Source organism: Cynocephalus volans, chromosome 4 (genome assembly GCF_027409185.1).
Source record: "Cynocephalus volans isolate mCynVol1 chromosome 4, mCynVol1.pri, whole genome shotgun sequence".
NCBI classification, from domain to species: Eukaryota; Metazoa; Chordata; class Mammalia; order Dermoptera; family Cynocephalidae; genus Cynocephalus; species Cynocephalus volans.
Genome location: NC_084463.1, coordinates 46,940,559 through 46,952,685, shown reverse-complemented (window position 1 = coordinate 46,952,685; position 12,127 = coordinate 46,940,559). Strand labels below are relative to the sequence as shown.

Below are 12,127 nucleotides of genomic sequence, written 5' to 3'. Positions count from 1 at the left end.
ACGAAATGGGAAAATCTCTAAGTGGGAACTTTGAAACATTCCAGAAAGTGTGTTACAGTTAACAAAAGAAAAACTTTTCAAGTAGACATCTGCTGTTCTTGGATAGGACAACTCTATATTACAAAGATGTCAGTTCTCCCATCTCAATAAAATACCAACAAGTATTTTTATGGAGCTAGACAAGTTGATGGGGAAGTTCATATGGGAAAACAAACAGAAGAGTATATCTGGGAAAACACTCAACAAATAAACAAATAAAAAGCACTAGTACTAGTGGACTTTAAAAAATCCTGGTGAAGAAAGTACTGATACATGGGAAAATATGGGTGAATCCTGACATTGTTAGTTAAAGAAGCCAGACTTGAAAGACCACACACAATGTATGTGATTCCACTGATATGAATTGTCCAGAATATACAAAACCACAGAAACAGAAGGACAGGTGGTGGCCAGGGAGTCGGGGGAGGGGAATAGGAAGTGTCTGCTGATGCATATGGGGTTTCCTTTTAGGTTGATGAAAATGTTCTGGAATTTGCCAGTGGTGATGGATGTACAACTCTGAATAGACTGAAAACCACTGAATTGTATACTTCAAATAAGTGAACTTTAGGGTATGTGAATTATATCACAACAGAGCTATTATGAAAAATGCTAGAAAGTCTCTATAAGATACTTTGATTGAAAACATAAATAACCCAATGGAATAAGAAAGAAAGCCTAAAAATAAACCCATGTACATGCAGAAATTTAGCTTATGATGAATGCAGCATTATAAATCAAAGAAGTACATCTTACTAAATGGTGCTGGGACATCTGGTTAGCCATTTGGGGGAAAAAATGGTACATGCCCCACATAATAAAAGGAATATACTCCAAATGGATCATAGCTATTAATGTAAAAGATAAAATAATAAAGGTATGTGCAAAATAATTTTTTTAAGTGAATTCCTTTTTAACCTGTGTGTAGGGAAAAGGATCCTAGGTAGGGCTCAAAATCAAGATGCTATGAAAGGAAAGACAGACACATGTGAAGACACTTAAAAAACAAACCAAAATTTGCATGACCAAAAACACCACAAGCAAAGTAAAAGGACAACTGATCAGCTGAGAGAAAATATTTGCAACATGTGTCACAGATAAAAGGCTAATAAGATCCCTGTATTAGTCCTTTTTCTGTTGCTTAAAACAGAGTACCTGAGACTGGGTAGTCTGTGAAGGAACAAAATTTATTTTTCACAGTTTTGGAGGCTAGGTAGTCCATGGTCCAGGGGGCGCGGGTGGTGAGGGCCTTCTTCTGGGTGGGAAGTCTCTACAGGGTCCTGTGGCAAACGGTATCACACAGCAAGAAGGGCAAGATCAAGAGCTGTCCTATGTGTTCCCCTTATAAAGCCTCCAGTCCACACCAATGCTAACTCATTGCCATCAACCTGCCACACCACGAATGGGTTAATCCATTCCCAAGGGCCGCACAATTCAAACACTGGTCAATGGCCTCACCTTTCAAATACCATAATCAAATCTCCTACCTTCTTAGCACTGTCACAGCAGGGAACAAGTTTCCAATATCTGAAATTTGGGGAACACATTTGACTCATACCAATCCCTAATATACAGAGAGCTCAGTAAAACTGCAGGTAAATAGAAAAAAAAAAAAACCCAGAAAATTTGCTCTCACACACAATATAAAACTGGTGCTTAAACATATGAAAAGACGTTCGAGCTCACTCATAATTACAGAAATGCAATTTAAAGTGACACCAAGAGAGTCCTCTTCTGCCTACGATGTGGGAAGCTAGAAAGAGTGTGGTCCTAATGTACCTATAAGAAAAAGCTACAAGTACAGGCCAGCCACCAAAAAATAGGAAAAAAAAAAAAAAAACCACAAAAGAAAAAAGCTACAAACTATAAAATCATCAATTTCTTGGACTTATCAGAGCACTGAGGTCTCAGGGAAACTGAGTGGCCTGAAACCTAAAGACAGACCATCCAAGGAGACACAAGATGGAACACTGGCTGCAGGCAGCAGAGAAGGCCACACAGGCAGAAAAGAAGAATTAAGCTTTGCCCGGGAGGACAGGGATGTGCACCCAGGGCTTGGCCTACTCTGGGGCCCATACAGCAGCTGAAAAGTGCCTGTGGAGCAGGGCAGGTGGCAGATGAGGACCCCCACAGCACATGGTGGTCAGGGAGACCACAGGCATGTCCCTAAGTCTCTCCAGGGAAGAGGAAGCAGGGCTGGCAGAGGGGAGGGTGTGCCCTGGCAGGATGGGCCCTGGGACTGAAAGCCAGCTTCCTTGAGACTCAGCAAGGATCCACTGGGCAGGCTTGGCCCAAGTGCTCAGCCCACTAGGCAGCCTTTGGTGCAGCTTCTGGTGAAGTCCACAATCCAATTCAGCACTGCACATGTGGCACGGTCTCTCTCAGCTCTGACCCTTAAATCAGCAAATCAAGTTACTCAATTGTGCCCACGAATCCTGCCCAACCTCATTGCACAGAGACAGCCAGTCTGGCAGCTGAGGCCCAAGAGACACAGCGTCCTAGAAGCAGGAGGCTGCTTCCTCTCCTAGGTACCCCTCATTCCTACTCAGCCCCCAGCATACAGCCAGGCCCAGGCTTTAAATAATAAAGACCTGTGGATGCATGGAGGATAGGAGGAGAGCGGAAAGGAATGAACTGGGCCTGGAGAACACAAAACCAGGAGTGTGCAAGAATGGGGGAGGCCAGGCCTTCTGGCTCCAGGCTGCCCCACCAGGCCCATGAGTGCTACGGAGGCCCCTGGGCAGGAGGCTGCACGGGAGGCTGTTAGAAACATGTGGAGACACCATCCCAGAAGAGTCAGGGGAGACTGGGGACCACGGAGGGGATCCAGGTCTGAATCTCCATTCTGCCTTGATCAGTGTGTGACCTTCCTTGAGAAAGTCTCTCATCTCTTGTGTCCCCAAGTCTGTCCATACACTCAAAAGTGGGGGAGCAATGTATGCCTGGCAGGGCTATTGGAGGAGTAGGTGGGAAGGACCAGGAGGTGCCTCACACAGTGGGCACAGCATGTCTTGTTTTCCTGTTTCCTTCAAAGAGAACCCTGAGAACTGCAAGGGTGACACTGGCACCCAATGGGCTCTGCCATTCTCTGAATGTCTGCATCCTCCCAAAATTCACATGTTGAAACTCTAAGCCCCAAGGAGGGGGTGTTTGGGAAGTGACTGGGTCATGAGGGCAGAGCCCTCACAGTGGGATTAGTGCCCTTGTGAATGAGGCCCCACAGAGGGCCCTCACCAGAACCGACTCTGCTGGCGCCCTGATCTTGGACTGCCAGCCTCTTGGATCTGGCCAAGCAGTGAGAGCCAAACTAGGACCAGAGCTCCACGATGGAGAGAAGCAGGCCTGAGGTCACATGGGAAGCTGACAAGGCTGCCACCCAGACATGCCTGGCCCTGCCCCTTACCCTGTCCCTCTGCTATACAGGATGGAGTTTCCCCACACCCTCACTGCCCCTTGTCAACCACGGGAAGTGGCGGCATCCTCAGAGGTGCTGCTCCGAGAGCACCTTCACTCATCTCCTCAGCACACGTCCATCATCCAATGTGCCCAGAAACCAATGAATGATTTAGAAAACAATGTAAGACAGTACCTCAGCTCACAGTTTACACCAAAATAGATTCCAGATGGATTAAAGAGTTAAGTAGTTTAAAAATAAATTCAAAATAAAACATCAAAACAACCCAAAAGAAAACATCTACCAAACACAAAAGCAATGTCAAACACACAGAAAAACAGATTTGGCAGCATAATTTTTAAAAGCTTCTGTAAATCAAAATGCAACACAGGCAAAAAAGATAAACTGAAAATATATTTGGAACACATATGACAAAGGCTGCTATCCTTAGTATGTAAGGCACTCCTACAAGTTTATTTTTAAAAACATTCAAACATAATCTGAAGTAAAGTGTGGATGTGAGCAGGAAAGGCACGTGACCCGTCAGCAAGCGAGAAACAAACAGGAGAAACCACAGGCGCAGTTAGGAGCACATGACGCCAGGACCTGCCAGTCAGATTAGTGGAGCTGGACAACTGAGGACACAGGGTGGGGGCGGTGCAGTGGGACCCCAGCCTCAGATGCTGCTTGTGGGGGCACAAAGCAACACAAGCCACCTGCAAAATGATCAGGCAGAGAAACCCCCACCACTCCAAGAGTTCTGCTTCAATGAGTCCAAAGAGAAAGAAGCAGAAGCCAGAAGTGTTGTAAAATAAAGAACAAAATATTAGAAATGGCCTAGTCAATAAAAAGAAAAAAATAAATCATGTTACATATCTATATAGTATGTAGCAACTTTAAATAGTGTCCACAAGCACATATTTAGTTATGTGGTAAACTGCTCAGAAAAGAATCCTAAATTGAAACAAGGCTACCAGAAAGTGTGTCACACAGTCATCTCACAAGAAGCACCAGGAACTGTGTCCCCTGCCGGCGGAATGTACAACGAAGCCACTACTCCAGAGAACTGCTGGGCAGTTTTTGATAAAGATGCACTGACCTTGACCCTGACCCAGCCATCCCACCCCTAGGCACTTACCAAGAGAGCTGGAAACACATGTCTCCAAGAGCCCTAAACCCCATGGTCAGAGCAGCCTTGTCGTGATCAGCCAACCTGAGACAGCACAGATGCACATCAACAGGAGAAAGGACAACTGTGGTCCAAATGTCGACAACCACATAGAGTGGCTGTGGCCATGGTGGAGTGGCAGGTTAGTGGAAGTCTTTGCCCCTCCAGGTAGGTGATGTGACCCAGAGTGCCTCACTCTTCTCTGCACAGTGGGCACAGTCACCCTTCCCCAGAGGGCCACTGCCAGTGAGGATGGAGCCTCGCACCTCTGAGTGAGTGTCACCATGGCAACTAAAGCCTCTCCTCTCAATCCGTTGGCCTAGCCCCCAGGCTCAAGTGCTCCCCAACCCCTCCTTCCCAGCCAAGCAGTGCATTACAGTGCATTACTGCAGTGCCACGTGGCACACTCACTCCTCAAGCCACATGGCAGGGAGGCAAGCAGCTCCGGGATTAATTAGCTAGTGTTCACACAGGGTTCAGAGAGGCATCAAGGAGCCTCTTGCAAGCTGGAACTGCCCCAGGAGCAGCAGAGGAAAGGACCCTGAGGCACATGTGAGCATACCTGAGGCACAGTATACCTCACACAAGACTGGGGCCTCTGCATGCTTCCACCACAGCCAATCCCCAGCTCACTCAACCCAGGCTAACCCCAGGTCTCAAGGAGGCCCCTCCCTGGAGCTCTTCAACCAGATCATGTGCTCCTGGCTCAGGCCAGTCCCACAGCCTCCTGCCAGCAGGTAGGCCCAGCCCCCTCAGGAGGAAACAGCAAACCTGTAAATGAGCTGCACAGGGAGGAGGCGACCAGAGGCACAGGACAGGCTGCAGGGATGAACGCACTGCCCCAGCCCCATTAGGTAGGAAGCTCCAGATCTTCAACAAGGGTCCCAAGACCATTCAATGGGGAAAAGATCACCTTTTCAACAAATGGTGCTAGTAAAACTGGACAGCCACAAGTGAAAGAATGAAGTTGGACCCTTACCCTAAACCATATACAAATATGAACACAAAATTTTTCAAAGACTTAAATGTAAGACCTAAAATTATAAAACTCTTAAAAGAAAACATAGGAAAGCTTTGTGACAATGAATTTAGCAATAACTTCTTATCTATGACACCAAAAATACAGACAACGAAAGAAAAAATAGAAAATGGGGTTTTATCAAAATTAAAAACTTTTGTGCATCAAAGCATATGTCGCAAGTTAACATGACAGACCCCATCTTTATCCCAGTTGTAAAAACAGCTAAATACATTCTACACTCTATAGTTCTGTGGTCACAAGCCTGTTCCTGTGTTAGCAAGAAAACCACAGACGGCCAGCTTTTTCCTATGTAGATGAGAAACAGAGTAGCTCTCTAAAACAGACCCCTCCTCAAGTAACCACATTTCCTGCCCTTACACCCAGGTGTGATAGACCCATACCCAAGAAACTTCTTTACCTAGGTTTAACTCACAACCACTGACCCATTTAAACTAAACATGCTTTTTTGTGCAAAACTGTATGCTCTGCTATAACTTGCATATTTTGGCTTCTTTAAACCAGTTTGCTTGCTCTTGCAGAACATCCTGTGTGCCCAACAGGATGCAGTTTATGCCATAAGTGCTAAAGCCATCAGATCCGGCTACTAAGCTGACAGTTCAAAGCTTGACATAAGTTACACCATTTTATGTAAAAAAATCCATTTTGTTTTGTTTAAGGAAATAAAGAGGGGGGAAGGGAAGGGTGGAAAACCCCTGCTGATTGCTAACCACAAAATTAGTTTATGTACTCGAGGCTTGCTTGCATTGGCTAAAAATACAACGGAAGATCTGCACCGAGGAGACCTTAAAAACTGAAAGTAACTTAGGCTCGGGGCCACAGTTCAGAAATTGGCTGCTGCCGTCCTGGCCGGAATAAACTCCCTTTGAATTCAATTTTCTGGGTGCAGTCTCTTTTTCAATCTACCCTCTGGTGGGTAGCCGGCTGGTGCTATAACACATACTACCAACAGAATGAAAATGCAACTCACAAATGGGAGAAAACATATCAGTTAAGGGATTAATATCCAGAATATATACATATATACGTCTGTGTGTATAAACTCCTACAACTAAACGAACAAAAAAAATCCTATTTAAAAAGTATCACAAATGATAGAGGTAAGAAAAGTGAACAGAATGAGGTAAAAAGAGAGAAACTAAATCACTTATAAACGGAAACCAGGCAGTCCTCAGATTTCTCCAAAGCAATATTCAAATCATTAGACAGTGAGTGACATCTACAAAATGGCCAGAGAATGACAGTCTCGACCAAGGATTCCATCAACATTCAAGCTGTCCTGTAAGCCCCAAAGCCACAGTTCTGAACATCCAGCACTCAGGGTCACCAACCCCATCAGCCATTCTGAGAAAACATCCCCAAGACAAGCCTCAGCTGATCAAGATTTGATGGAGGAAACACCATCAAAAGGGCTGTCAATGAGCACTGAATATATTTATCTGTAGATGTAAGACAGAAACCAATGTGGGCTGATGGTGACAGACAAGAATGCAGATAATACAGTCCCCAGCTACGGAGTAATGACTCAAATGACACAAACTGGGGGCAGGGGGAGACATGAGAAAAGATGAGAAATAATTAGCTCATCGCCCCATCAGTAAGAAATGCAGCCAAAGGGTATCATTTAAAGCTGACGTTTCAATAACAGAAATACAAGTAAATGTCAGAGTATAAAAGCAAACACTGAGAAAGGTATTATTGTTAGCTAAAACTGGGTGATGGGAGAAAGATAACAAAACACATTAATTTTATAATGACTCAAAAAGATGTCTTAGTCGCCTATTGCTGCCATAACAAATTACCACAAATTCAGCAGCTCAAAGCACACAAATTTGCTCTCTCACAGTTTCCATAAGTCAGAAGTCCAGTTGGGCTGTGCTCCTTCCTGGAGATGCTGAAAAAACAACTTGGGTTGCAAGAAGAGTCCAGGTACTTGTGTCCTTGCTGCTTGTGGTGAGAGGTGGGGGTACCTTTAGCTCCTAGACCCCTCTGCTGCAGTCCTTGCACTGGGACTTCTCTGACATCCCTTCACCACACCTCTCTCACTTCTCGCTGGAGAAAGTTCTCTGCTTTTCAAGGCTCAGCTAACTACATTGAGCCCACCCAGGTAATCCAGGCTAGTCGGTCTACTTTACGGTCCATAACCTTAATCACATCTGCAATGTCCCTTTCTGCCATGTGCCATGACATGCTCATTGGTGCCAGGGTACAGTGTGGTTAACTGGGGGAAAGGCAGAGATGGGGGGAAATGACATTCTGTCCATCACAGAAGGTACTTAATAAATGATCCCCATAGACATACAGTGCTACAGACAGTATATGACATTATATGAAATGTTATTACAATATCTCATAGAGACAAAGGTATAGACTCTCCCAAATATCAAAGTACCGAAACTAAAACAAAAGCAAAGAAAACAGATCACAGAACAAAAGACTAAAAAAATACAAACACACACACAACAAAACTAAGATGAAATGTATGTGACCTATCAATAAATGTAAATTAGTTGAACTTACCTAGAGAAAGTGGGGGGAAAAGATTCTCAGACTGAATCACAAAGGAAAACCCACCTTTATGTGACATACAAGAAACACATTTAAAGTAGTCTAGAAGGGTTAAACATAAAGAATGGGCAAAGATGTGGTAAGCAAATACAAACTCAGGAAAGCACGAGTCATCATCTTACGATCACAAAAAGTAAAAATGAGGAAAAGGGTACTTTGGTACTAATGGGTGCACTTCAGAAAAAAATATAATCATTACAAATAGCTATGCACCAGACAACATAGCTGCCAACATTCACTGGAGACACAAGGGGAAATGGGCAGAAATGTACCAATGGTAGAGACTAATTCACTTCTCTTGGTCCACAACACAGCAAGAGAACAAAAACTAAGTAAAGGTTATACACGACCTAAATAAAACAAATAAGGTGGTAAAATTCATTGTCATACACATCAAACCTCTGCCAACTTGAAATAGAAACTCAATCTTCTTTTTAAGCCCCAGTGGAACAGTGATGAAACCTGACTCCATGTTAGGGCCACAAGAAAACTTCCTGAAACCCAAAAGTTCAAAAGAGGAATCAGTATTCTCTCATCAAAATGCAACTCAAATTACTATAATAGTAAAACCAATAAATCAAAAGAACCTCTTGGAAATTTTAAAACTTGCTCCTAAAAACTCCTGAGCCAAAAAGAAAATATATACCAAAACTGCAGAACTTCAGACAGCAATGATAAAGAAAATCTGTTCTATTGGAACTTAAGCATCACACCTTAAACATGAAGTACTTTTCTGAAAAGAATGTAAACAAGTGAATCAAGCACACACATCATTTCCAAAAACAGTGATAACATAAACAGGAAAAATAGAAGGAATTATTAACTGTTAGCAAAAAGCAATAAGTTAATAAGTAGAAAAACAGAACAATTAATTTAATAAAAATATCCAAAAGCTGAAACCTTGAAGAAAAACTAAAACAACAAAATGGAAACTATTAGCCACAGGCTGCTGAATGTGTGCAGAGCCAGGCCAGAGGGGCAGAAGAGGGATAGAGGTGACCCGGCTAAAACTCGATCTCCTCCAGGAAGCCTTCTCAGATTTGCTAGTCTCCCGCAGCCATCTGCAATCACAACAGTGTTCCTCACCCTGTGCTGCCCTGTTGTCCACACATTTGCTGCACCAGATTTCTACTGAGGACCTAGGATGACATATGAGGTTCAACCACACGAAAGTACCATTTCTACCAGCCAAAGAACTCCAATTGTTAACAGATTTCATCTGTATCTTTCAATCTAATACTGTGTCCAGACTGGGCATAGAGTAAGCAATAATCCCAATCTCTGCCTCAGAGACTACAAATAAAACGGAAAACCAGCAGATAAGTAGCAATGACAAAACATGAAGTGCTGGGAAGGAAAAGAGAAGGAAACCGAGACAGGAGATACTGGGAAAGAGTGGTCAGGAAGGTGAGCGAGTGACAGTGAACTCAGATCTGCGGGAGGACGGCCAGCTACCCCCAAGGCCAGGAAGGAAGGGCAGGCCAGCCTGCAGGGGAGGGAGGAAGAGGCGCCAGGTGTGGCTAACATGGCGCCTGGCAGGAGGAGGGGGAGAAGCAGCAGGGGCCAGTCCCATCTTGTCCAGTACCCCAGATAACAGAACTTTCCGTGATGACCACAAGTTTCCCTGTCTGCACCGTCCAATACAGCAGCCACCAGCCACTCGTGGCTACTGAGAGCTTGCGATGTGGCTACTGGGGCTGAGGAAAGGAACCCTTCATTTTAAAGTTGACTGAAATAGCCACACCTGGCTAGTGGTCACCATAGTGGACATCCCAGACAGAGCTTCCAGGACGGGGAGGAGTGAGACAAGAGCCCAGGAGGCCCCCCGAAGGTTTCTGTGGGCCGACGCAGAAGTGGAAGCCCCTGAGGGAGCTGTCCCCTGTCCCCATACCCAGGAGGCACCTTTTCACAACTTGGACAACGGGCAGAAAGGGCGGAGGGGAAACACCCAGAGTCAGAGTCCCCAGCTCCAGAGTGCAGGGGGACCATCTACGACACCCCATTAGTGGGTGCTGCGGCGGCGCTTTCCTCCACGCGCGGAAACCGGGGCGCACAGGCCAGCGCCCCCTGGATTCGGGACCTGGACAGCGCTCCGGGGACCCACTGTAGGGAAGAGGGGCGCAAGTGCCCAAGGGTCCGCCCAAAACGCCCCGTACTTGGGGGCTGTGGATCCAGGCCCAAGGCGCACTCGGCCCGGCCCGCCCAATCGCCCCGCCCCCACCCCCGCCGCCGCCCCCGTCCTGCCCCATTTCTCCGCCGCCGCCTCACCTGGTCCTGGGTGGTCGCTGTCGTGCTCTGGCGCCCTTGGCGGGAGGGCGGCGCACAGGGCAGCCACAGGCCCCACACAGCACCTCACGGCCCAACCTAAGCCCTGCTACCGGCCGCTGTGCCTCTCGTCTGGTAAGCGCCGGCGGCTTCCGACACCGCACGTCCCAGCGTGCACCGCGGCGCAAACGTTGGGGACGGTGGCCGGCTGGACCAAAAGACGCTGCGGGGGCGCGCACGGCAGACGTCCGGCCTCCTGGGCTGTGGCCTCAGTCTCCAGGCTGCCGAGAGCTGGCGGAGGACCGGCTGGGTGGCGCTTCAGGACTGGGCTCCGCCTCCGCCTCCCCCCAGGCCTCCCAGTGCTGGGGTCTCAGCAGCTGGGGCGTCAGCAGAGCCGGGCTGCTGAGGGGCGCCGAGGCCGTGGCCTGGCCCGTCAGGAATGGGAGTCGGGTTATCAGCTCGCGGGTCCGCGTGGGGACGTGAGCAGGCTGGAAGCTGACAGGTCCCTGGGGGCTCAACATCCCCATCTCACAGAAGAGAAAACCCAGGCTCAAGACAGTTGCAGAACCTTTGCCCGAGGCCGCGGCTCCTTCTCACAAACAGCCAGAGCGCAGCGCGAGGACCTCAGCTTTGGGAGACCCCCCGGGGCCCGGCCTCCTTCCGCAGGTGCCTGCGGGGCCTCCGTCCCCCTGAGCTGCCTGCGAGCACGAGCTTCCAGAAGGACCCTGGCCACTCACCCTCCAGTGACACGCTGGAGAAGGGGCCTGAGCCCTCCTTCCTCGGGGCACAGTAAATTATACACGTATTAGAAATGAACGTTCAGAATTTCCTTGATTCATAAAATTGTGGGTTTTTAAGTGGGTTAAAACATATGACACCCAAAAATTATAACTTCTAAAAAGATGGAATAAAGCATTAAATAAAGGATGTTTTAATTATTCCAACCTCAGTTTTGTGTCACATTAGGTGTGCTACTTTGGTCACATTATTTCAATTTTCTGAAATTTACTTTCATAGCCTCTTATGTAAGTTAGGAAGTCAGCGTGATTACCTAAAAGTCTTCTGTGCCCCTAAGTTTGTTATCATTCTGTCCCAAATGCACAGGAGTCTCAGTTAGTCACCTCTGCATATATGCTTCATCCCACGTTGCTGGATCACTAAATTGCCTCCCCTGTTTACCTCCCAAATACAAACGCATGGACAGCCTGTGTTCTCCCCCAGCCCTCGGCCTGAGATCTTGCAATGTGGCTACTGGGACTGTCCATGCACGGGTTAAAACCTGTGCTCGGGTGTACCCGCCTCCAGCATTTCGCACTCTTTGTTTCCATCCTCTTGCGATGGCCCCAAACCATCCCAAATCCTCCTCTCCTTTCTACCCTCCCACTTACTCCAAACTAAGCCATCCTGGTAATCAACTTAATTGCTTTATTTTCACTCACAATTCTCCTTTCTCTTTTTCTTTTTATCCCTTCTTCCATTGGCTCCATTCCTCCCCACTACACTGCAGCTCCATTTGCAGATAAGAAATTTCTCTCTGTCTCTCTCTCTCTCTCTCTCTCTGTATATATACATACGCCCAAATATATATACATATACCCCCTTTCTTTCACGTTCTCACTTTCTCTACCTATCTGTCCATCTAGCCATCCATCCA

At 46.8% G+C, this 12,127-nt stretch overlaps 1 protein-coding gene across 3 annotated transcripts in view; it reads right to left on the bottom strand.

Annotated features, from left to right (window-relative positions):
• Positions 1–10,625, bottom strand: part of LOC134374829 (zinc finger protein 658B-like) — a 61,012-nt gene extending 50,387 nt beyond the window's left edge. For all 3 annotated transcript variants that reach the window (XM_063092845.1, XM_063092847.1, XM_063092846.1), the window contains exon 1: positions 10,477–10,625. The gene's annotated coding sequence lies outside the window, so the exon portion shown is untranslated. The remainder of the gene's footprint in view (positions 1–10,476) is intronic.
• Between the last annotated feature and the right edge of the window lie 1,502 nt (positions 10,626–12,127).